Consider the following 7237-nt stretch of genomic DNA (forward strand, 5'->3'; position numbering starts at 1 on the left):
TGTCACCAGCCCTCATTCAGAGTGTGGCCTCCATTTCCTTGAGTCCCAATGTCTGTTCTGCCACTGCCATCCAAAAATGCCAGCTGCCAGACTCTAAGGGCAGCTTCCAGTGGCTGCTTTTATTTTGGCACCTACTTCATTTTCTCCCAGTGGGGTCTCTGGGGTTCCCACCTTGTCTCTTGGTGTCCCTGCATGTCCAGAACCTCAAGGCCTGAGTCACAGCTTCCTATGGGGACAGCAGCATCTGCCTCCTCCCAGCGGGGCTTCGTGAATAGACACTCAGACTAGAGTCACAGCGGGCCCCGTGGGTCTGTGTGACTGGGAAAGAGACCTCTACTGAGGCAGTCCCTGTGTTCATCTGCCCAGTCCTTCTCAGGGACCGCGTCTGCTCACACTCCCCAGCTCCATGCCCTGACCCTCCTCCTGTCTGCAAACATGCCTGGTCCATAGATGGCCATGCCAGTTTCCTAGGGCGGAGGGCGCTATGGGATGTGGAGTTTCCAGGGTCAGATCCAAGGCAATCTGGGACACTCTTGGGTACCCTTCTCCATCCAGGTCTACACCAGCCGCTCACACCTCCCCTCAGCTTGGGAAATGTGCCTTACCAAGTCTCTCTCACAGGCCGCTCGTCCCCACCCTGAGCACCCCAAGTCTCTCTTTCTCAGTCCTTCCTGTTACACAGCACACTGTTCATCTCCCTCCCCACTCCCTGAATGGCTCAGGCACGGCCAGGCATCTACAAGCAGAAAATGTGTCGCTAAACTAGAAATTCAGATAAACAATTTAAAATTTTTTCTTAATTTTTAATTTTTGAAGATGTATTTATTTTCTTTTTATGTGCAATGTGTTCTGCTTGTTTTACATGTTTGCAGTGTCCATGGAGGCCAGAAAAGGGCATGGGGTCCCCTGGAACTGAAGTCACAAACAGTAGGGAGCCACCATGTGGGTAATGGGAATTGAATTCAGGTCCTCTGCAGGAGCGGCCATCTCTCCAGCCCCTAAAAATCAACTTATTCAAGTTCACAAAACACCCTTGTGAGGGTCGGAGGACAGTTTTCAAGAGTTGGTTCTCTCCTCCCACCCAAGAATTGAACTCAGGTCACCAGAGTTGGCAGCAAATGCCTTTCCCTGCTGGGATCTCACCAGCTCAGCAAATGAGGATTTTTGAGCATATATCCCATGCAACACTCGGGACATATGGTCCGAAAGAGGAAGTTCTGGTGATCTGAGTCTACATGGAACCGGATACCCTACATTTCTGCCTGTTCCCAGGGGAACTCAAAGTTGAACTCTGGGACTCGGGTTAAGAGCACTGACTGCTCTTGCAGAAGACCCAAGTTCAATTCCCAGCACCCACACCGCTGTCTGTGACTCCAGCTCCAGAGGATTCGACGCTCTCTTCTGGCCTCTATGACCACTGTGCACGTGGGCCACAGATGTAAGGGTAGGCAAAGCACCCATACATGTAAACAAATAAATTAGTTTATTAAGAATAAAAACCCTCAGCTCTCAAGCCAGGTGGATGGCCCAGGCATGGTGCTGTGCCCTGATTTTTTGTTTTGTTTTGTTTTTCAAGTCAGGCTTTCTCTTTGTTACCCTGGCTGTCCTAGAACTCACTCTCTAGACTAGACCAGACTAGCCTCAAACTCACAGAGATCTGCCTGTCTCTGCCTCCTGAGTACTGGGATTAAAAGTGTGTGCCATCACCACCTGGCACCTTTGATACTTTTGTTTTGTTTTGTTTTTTGAGACAGGGTTTCTCTGTATAACAGTCCTAGCTGTCCTGGAACTCACACTGTAGACCAGGCTGGCCTCGAACTCATAGAGATCCGCCTGCTTCTGCCTCCCAAGTGCTGGAATTTTTAATTCCATCACCAGCCCGCTCACCTTTGATACTTTTAAAGAGGAGGAAATAAACGGAATTCTATGAGTTTAAGGCCAGTCTGATTTACATGACAAGTCTGATGCCAGTCAGGGCTGCTTAATAAGACCCTAAGAAAAGGCAAACCAAGCAGCTGATGAACATAGCCAACTAAGCCACGAGCACACGTTAGTAGGAGCCACAGAAAATGGCAGGTCCTGTTGCGATCCTTTAAAAAAAATAAATCTGGTAGAAAAGAATGGATATAAGCATTGATTAAGAGCAAATCAAGTCAATGGGCTCTTGGTGCTTAGGGACTCACCCCTGTGATGTACAAACAACCGCATGCATTGTGACCTGGGTGGGGGAATTAAATTCCCAACCCTGTTATTCTATTTGAAGAGTCCAACTGAACTCAACAAGGAAAGGACATGGCCAATTACTGTCCCCAGGGGCAGCTTTTTCCGGGGAGTCCAGCTGTCCTGCAAGCTGCCCGGATGGCAGCCCCTGCCTGACAGCTGGTCTTGGCCTGCACCATTGCCAGGGAAACTCTGGTGGATGTGGGCAGGAGAGTGCGGAGGGGGTGTCTCAGGAAATGACGCTCAGGAACAGCTGTCAAACCAGCCCAGATACCCAGGGCCGCTGTCCCGGTCCCCGCTCAGCACCCAGGAGGGAACCAGGCAAAGTTCTCCTCACAGAATCCCACTGTTTAGTGAAACTGATTGTCCCCAGACTGTGTGGCAAGCGCTGGGAGCCCATATCTGCCACCCAATGCCGCACCGTCAGGGGTCACTTTAGCTTTTGAGTCAAATAGTTTGTGTGATTTGGTGCTGGCTGGAGACACGGAACACCACAAGGACAGTCTTCAGGGCCAGCTTTTTCATTCTCCTCCTTGTGGTTGCTTGGGCTTCCTCACAGTATGGCCGCTAAGTACCAAGTCAGAGGAAGCCAGGCCTGATGACGGCATCGCTTCTCTTCTGCTGTGTTGGGCGAAGCAGCCGTAGGCTCAGCCTGGGTGTTGGTGTGTGCGGTGAGGCCTTTTCTCACGGCAACACTTTAGGTCCCTTTTAGCTTCTGAAACACATAGCTGACCCCACCCTTATTTTGCCTGGGGACCTCAGGAGCTGTTCTCCGCATTGATCAGGTTCACACGTTTTTTCCAGCATTCAAGGCTCTCCCATTCGAATCAGAACCCATCTTCCTACCCCTCTAGATGCTTTGATCTTCTCACCCCTCAACCCTTGGTCTGCACCCTGAGAAACATCTGTCTTTCTCACCATGGGACTGGAACTAATGCCATCATATTGACTGGATCACTTTCTTTAAACCAGTCACATGACCAAGAGAACGGTAGATACTGTCAGGGCCAGAGCTGGAATCCGGACTGAGCGCCACAGGGGGTGCTTCCAAGCTGCTCGCCCTGGCTTACACACGTCTAGGAAGGAAGTGAAGATGAGTGGAGAGATGGGCTGGGGGACCAGAGCCTTCGGCTCCGTGCTCTGTGAAGCCATGGAACAGCAAGAGGGCCCGTGGATGTGGTGCATACCTGGGTACCCAGCGGCCTACAGAGACAGGCTGGCTGGTGCCTCAGGGATAAAGTCCAGCATCGCCAGTGCCCACAGGTGCATAATGGTGAGCGGCATCTGGTCTGACTCGGAGAATGGGGTGTGTATTTCAGGGCCCGACAGCCGGAGCAAGGCTGGAGCCTCAGTGGTGCTCCCAGCCCTAATGAGGTGTTCCTACAAAGATGAAAGGCCAGCCTGGGCCGTGCAGCCTGCCAGACTCCAGGAGAGTGGCTTTCATGTCCCGTCCTCTTTAATCTGGGGAGCAGCTCACAATGGGCCTAAGTGACAGGCTGGGTCTGTCTCTCAGGCTCCATCTGCCCTGCATGGCCTCGGTCCCTCCTGTGCTTCTTCTGAGGAGGGGGTTGTAGATATTCCTCATCCACCCTTGGGTGACTCATACCCTTTCCTCGCTGCTTTCTCCCTGGTTCTTTAGAACCTTCAAGACCGGGCAACTGCCCTTAACTGCCCTTAGTCCATGGAGCCTCAGAAGGAAGGTCATGTGCCAGCAAGGACACTTAGGGGCCTTCACACCCCCTGAACACATTGTAGGGGTCACACTACCTACCTTTAGTTGTATTTCAGACTAGAAAGTGGGGCCCAGGGAGACACCAGCCATCTCAAAGCCACACCCTGTACAGAGAATAGTCTTGGCCCCATTGGGGAAAGGTTAACTTGAGACTCAAGGACAGGAGGAAGACCTGGGTTAGGCTGAGATCCCGCCCTGGCCTCATAGTGTGGATCAAAGGGAAGCTGCGCTGGGGGAAGGCCTGGGGGCTGGCATTTTCGGAAGGAACCCTGGGTTTCTGCACAGGAGAGACTTGATTCCAGATGAGAAGCAGACTTGGGCTAGTTTAGCTGAGTGAACACAGACAACTCCAGAAGATGCCACCCACATGTATACGTGATGTGTGTGAGGTCTTGGGGGCACAGTCCCTAGGCCCAGCTATTGCTCTCTCTGGAAGAGAGCAGTCCGTGGGCTGAAGCCCTCGACACTCACAAACCCCTGAATCCAGAATGTCTTCATAGTCCCGTGCACTGGGCACTTGTTCCTCAGCTGCTACTGCCACTTTGGAAGGTTCTAGGAACTCTGAGAGGTGGGTTCCAGGTGGGAGGAGCCAGACCAGCAGGGGCAGGCTTTTAGGGGACACCTGGCCCTGGTTCTGGCTTCGATTTCTGCTCCATGGTCCACCCACGCCCTGTTGCCTCCCTGCTGTGCTGGACTGAACCCTTTGGACCCCTGAGGCAAACAAGCCCTTCTTCCCTCCAGGTGTGTATGCCGGCATTTGTCACGTCTCACTGCCGTGATGAGTATTTAGATTCCACTCCTGTCACCTTCAGTAGTTTATAGGGTCCCTACCCATGCGGGCCTACAGGGAAACTGGCTCTAAGGCAGGTCCCCAAAGTCACAGATCCAAGTCCACCCTGAATAAAGTCCCTTGAGACAGGGACCTTAAGAATGTCTCACACGACTGTGTGCCTGGTGCCCACAGAGGCTAGAAGGGGACATCAGAACTCCTGGAACTGGAGTCACAGATGGGTGGAAGCTACCATGTTGGTGTGGGAACTTTTCTGTGAGAACAGCCTCTGAACCATCTCTCCCGCCCACAGTCTTTTGTTCCTTTGGACCCATCGTCTTCCAAATGGGTGAGCTTCGTGTCCTCCGGAGCTGAGAGACTTTCTGTCAATTGATGAGTGGCCGCACTCCACCTCAGCCCATCACAAGACAAGCTGCAGATCACAGACCGGCACTTAAACTCTTAGCTGTGACAAGGGGAGAATTAAATAGCATTTAGAGCCCCTCTAAGAGCAGCACTGGAGTCAGCTGCTGGCATTTTGGGCCTATTAACCAAGAAGAGATTTTGAATTACCTCCAGAAATCCCCTTTCTCAAGCCACGGTGTTCTTTAAAAACAGAGTAGGATGCCCCAGCGAAGCAGGAGGAAGAGAGCTGGGTACCAGCTGTGGGGGCCCGTGGGCTGTGGGAAGCCTGGAGCTTCTGTCCCGCAGGTCAGGAGGCCCCACAGGCTGGGCTGGCTGAAGTAGAGAAGGCCACCTTGGTCACTGGTGAAGGGCAGGCTGTCAAAGGGCACAATGTGGCCCACCTGCTCATAGTAGGTGTCCATGAAGAGCACAGGAGGTCAAGTCCATAGAGTCCAGGAGGGTGGGCTCTGTCTGCTCACGGGCAGGCAGCAATTGCTCATAGACAGATGTGTAACTGGCTCAGCAGGACCTGGTGGGCAGTGCTGGCCTCAAGAGCCACAGTCTGTTAACAGCTGCAGAGGCCGGTCTGTCTCCAGGGAGGAAAGACTGAGTTGTCTAAGGAAGTGTATTTCCAGAGCAGAAGAGATGGCTCAGTGGGTAAAGGTGCCTGGCACCAAACCTGACGACGGGCGTTCGATCACCCAGAGCCACATGGTGGAAGGAGAGAATCAGCTCTGATCTCCACATATGTGCCATGGCATGTGTGTACACATACACAGTACACACATATGCCTACCCATGCCATTGCTCTCACACACGTGTTATGTGTCTGTGCACACTCAATATCAGCAGACACGCGCCTGCACGCGCATCCCGTTCTTAGACCACACACATCACGATCGTGTGCACTTGGTCGTTTGGCCCAGTGATGTGAGGGTTGCCAGTTGGAAAACTGCAGTTCCACAGGGGTGTGCTGTGCTGTGCTGCATGCCCCTGACCCCTTCCTGTGCGCCAGAGTGCTGTGCTGGACACCTCCCTGCATGCCAGGGTGCTGAGGGCTCAGCCTCCCTGAAACCACTGCTGATGCCCATCTGCTGCGGGACCTGCCTCTTCCCCCTCATTCCCCGGGCCCAGCCGCTCAGGTAAGCTCTATCCCAGCTGAACTTCAGAGGGAATTAAGGACAACTCTGGTGATTGACAGCAGGGCCGTGTGTGTGAGCTGCAGGCTGAAGGATGCTACAGGCTGGGGACTGAGTGCCACGGGGTCCCCTGGACAGAGGGATGGGTTCAGTTTTCTCTGGTCTCTGTTTCTGCTGTTGGACGTGGGGGTGAGAATTAGGGAAACCTCAGTTGTGTGAGCGGCCAGGTCACTCCAGGCTAAATGCCTGTTGTAGTTGGAGGTGACTTGGGAATTAATTTATGCATGGCACTTAGCAGTGAACTGGTGTTCTCGCTCTCTCCATTGTTTTTTTGTTTTTTTTTAATTTTTAAAATTATATTCATTTTCTTATTTTAAATATTTTTTAACTTTGTAATTGGCTTTACATTTATTTATTTTATTTTATGTGTTCTGCCTGAATGTATGTATAGCTGTGCCCTGGGTGCAATGCCTCAGAGGTCAGCAGAGGGCGTCAGATCCCCTGGAACTGGAGTTACAGATGGTTGTGAACTGCAGCGCAGGTGCTGGGAATTGAACCGGGATCTTTGGAAGAGCAGCCAGTGCTCTTAGCCACTCACTCCCCTCTCTAGACCATTTATTTATTTGTGCGTGCTTGTGCTCCTTGTGGGAGTTGGTTCTCCTTGCAGCATGTGGGCTTGGGATGGAAATCAGGTCATCACGCTTGGTGCAAGTGTTCCTTCCCGCCCACTGAGGATCTTAGGATGTACCGCCATAAGGAAACAGAGAGTGACCTCACACCTCAGCTCTGTGGGCACCGGGACAGCCCAGAGCAGATAATAGGGACAGATCAACCCCACACCACGGCCATGACAGTGACCTAGAAATAGACGCGACTCTGAGGAGCTGGGGAACACCATCGGAGGGTCACAGTGTCCTCCTGGTTCTCCTGACAACTGTGGGACAGCTCATGGAACCATCAAAGCCCATTCCA

Source organism: Microtus ochrogaster, chromosome 8 (genome assembly GCF_000317375.1).
Source record: "Microtus ochrogaster isolate Prairie Vole_2 chromosome 8, MicOch1.0, whole genome shotgun sequence".
In the NCBI taxonomy this organism is placed as follows: Eukaryota; Metazoa; Chordata; class Mammalia; order Rodentia; family Cricetidae; genus Microtus; species Microtus ochrogaster.